Raw genomic sequence first — 3,199 nt, forward strand, 5'->3', positions numbered from 1 at the left:
TACCCGAGCCTGTTTCCTCATGTGCTAAACCACCAGCGTAGGGTTGTTGTGAGGATTGTATAAAATAAGGTGTGTAAAGGGTATAGTGCCTGGCATGTAAGGTTCTGCTCCCCCAGCTGGAACTCTGACTGACAGACATGCCAAGATCACACAACCATTACGTGAAAGAGCTCAGAGTTCTCAGAAAGCCAAAAGTAGGCCTGTATTCCACACTCCCTCCCTACCGAAGTTCAAGTGTAGACATCAGCACTTCACAGAAACGGCACCACATCCGAACATCTAGCAGGCATTCACGAAAGATTAAAAGCATAAAAGCTCTGGAGGCCAGTCTACCTGGGTTCAAACCCTGATTCTGCTACTTTCTCTGCAATCTTGGCAATGTACTTAAATTCTCCGTGTCTCAATTTCCTCACCTGAAATGTGAAATAATAATAATATCTACCTGATAGAGTTGCTGGGGATTCGATGAATTATACCATGTAAAGTATTTGGACACCTAACTCATTGTAATTACTCTGTAAAGGCGAAGGATTACTAACTATTTAGCAGAACCAATGGGTGAGAATGATCCCAGCTAAGCTTTTGAAGTGGGGAAAGGGGAAGTAGAAACACCCAGCATGACTGTAAGGAAGTCAGAATCATGGGAAAGCAGTGATGATGCAGAATGTAATCACAGTGATAGCAGAACTAAAGAATGCTTCCTTTACGAGGACTATCCCGCAGAAGGCCAAGGTTTCACAGGCATTACAACCTAATCCAGGGATGGGCGGAAGCAAGAAGCAACAGTTCAGCAGGATTTCAGTCCCACATCGAAACAGAAAAGTCTCTAACTTGTTCCGGGCCTCACTGATCCTCGTGCATAAAAAGAACACAGGGTTTTGGTGTTTTCAACATCAGGTTTTCCAAAGAGCACAAAAACGCATTTAGCTTTGGATGGTCTACACCCACATGTTACACATGGGACAATACAATTCTTGCCAGTTATGAGTAAACAGAAGACACGATGTGGGCAAGTATCAGGATTAACATTCATCAGGCATGAGTGGATATGCCAAAGTCGATACAGGACCTATAAAAGATAGAATGGTTCCTAACATGTAAGGTGTCAACAAAATGAGACACCTGTTTAATTTGGAGGGGAAAAAAATTCATCAGTGTTCATAAAAAATATGTGTCTATCTTTTCACTGAATAGCAATTATTCTCAATAGAAGAAAGATACTTTAAAAGGGGAGGGCAGCCCTAACTGGTTTGGCTCAGTGGATAGAACGTCGGCCTGTGGACTTAAGGGTCCCAGGTTCGATTTCGGTCAAGGGCATGTAACTTGGTTTCGGGCACATCCCCAGTGGGGGGTGTGCAGGAGGCAGCTGACTGATGTTTCTCTCTCATCGATGTTTCTAACTATCCCTCTCCTTTCCTCACTGTAGAGAAATCAATAAATATGGTGTGTTGTTTTGTTTTTTAAAAAAAGGGGAGGGGGGAGACTGACACTGCAAGGCAAATGCTAGAATTCTACAAACTGAAACACAACGTAAGTTTTTAAGGTAATAAAACCCAAAGTGACATTTATGACTTTAATACTATCCAGGCATAACATGCCATCATTACACTAATGACCAGGATCTAAAGCTATTTTCAGGCTCTTCCCAAGTAGCTAATAAAAATGTGTTTTGAAACGAATGAATAGTGTGTCCCAGGGGACTTCTAAAACGTGAGGTGTGAATTTGACCATCCCTCTCAAGCAGTGGTTCTCAACAATGGTAATGTAAGCAGGGTCGCTACCGCTAGCAGCGTCGCCTAAGACCATCGGAAAACACAGATATTTGCATTACGATTCATAACAGTAGCAAAATTACAGTTATGAAGTAGCAACGAAAATAATTTTATGGTTGGGGGTCACCACAACATGAGGAACTGTATTAAAGGGTCGCGGCATTAGAAAGGTTGAGAACCACTGCTCTCAAGTCAGGCTGCTTTGCTTATGACCACATGTCCCAGACTAGGTAGCCACAGTTATTACCGAAAACAAAAATCTGATAAGCCAAAATTCTGGTTGAAAACTAAAGAAAAGGAGAATTGTCCTCAAGAAGCCACTATCACCAGGATACATGGAAAGCTAGGTTTGGTCTCTCTTTTCTAGGTCAGTGTAGTTGCCTGGGTGACTCACTGTAGACCAGATAGCCTAACTAGAATGCAGCAGTGTTTGTCACCGTGGCAGTGTAAGCACAGGACCTCTGGGTACCAGGTAACTAAGAAAGGAAATCCAATTCTCCAACCAGGCCGCTGATAAGAGAAATAAAAGTAGAGCTGGAGACTGTGCTCAATAGTTCAATCAAACTTTTCTCCAGATCGATGACAAAACAATTCTTAATCTTCACAATCTTTTATTCATTTTAAACACCTATTGATACCTACTCCAGAAAGTGTTCAACTTCAGTTCTATTGTCCACTGATCTATCCTTTAAAATCTGTATTTCTGTAAAGTATGCATGGCTTTGGTACTATCTAGACTCAGCTATAATCTAAGCTTCTTATATTCTCCTCTCCCAAGGGGGGGAAAAAAAAATGAAGAGGTACTTTTCAGTAACTTCTAAGCCAGAGATCCTCTGTATCAGAATCAAAATAAGAAGGGCATCTTCCGATGCTATCACACACAGGTGTTTCCCGGAGTGCTGGTTCACATTTTGGTTTGTGCACCTTCACTAGGGTTTGTATTGGAAGTCAAGGCTGAGAGTATCTTCCAGCTTTGTCCCACGGAGCTGCGTGGAAGGGTCTGAGAGCAGGCTCACCTGGAGCAGGTGTCCACACAGAGAGTACACCCGTGACAGGGACAGAGGAACCGAACAGGTCATTATGTTGATGAGACGTTGGAAGTCTAGATACCTGCTTCCCAACGGACTGCAATGGGAATAAATGAAATAGTACTCGTGATGCTTGTCTGAAGAAAGAGTGTGAAATGAATTTAAAGATATAAGCAGCTACTAGTACTTTTTCAGGGACGAAAAGAGGATGAAAGAGAGAAAGAATTGGTCCAGACTGACTTGGAGTGAAAGCTATGGTTTAAGAGCCAATCACCTGGCAGGAATCAGGACCTCTGGGTGTGTGTGTGTGTGGGTGTGGGTGTTTCTGATTAGAAATAGGCCACAGTTAAGCCTTTCAAGGTGATGCAAAAGCTCTGCTGCTGACCAAGGATCAAAAAG

The sequence above is a fragment of the Eptesicus fuscus genome, chromosome 7 (assembly GCF_027574615.1).
Source record: "Eptesicus fuscus isolate TK198812 chromosome 7, DD_ASM_mEF_20220401, whole genome shotgun sequence".
Lineage (NCBI taxonomy): Eukaryota > Metazoa > Chordata > Mammalia > Chiroptera > Vespertilionidae > Eptesicus > Eptesicus fuscus.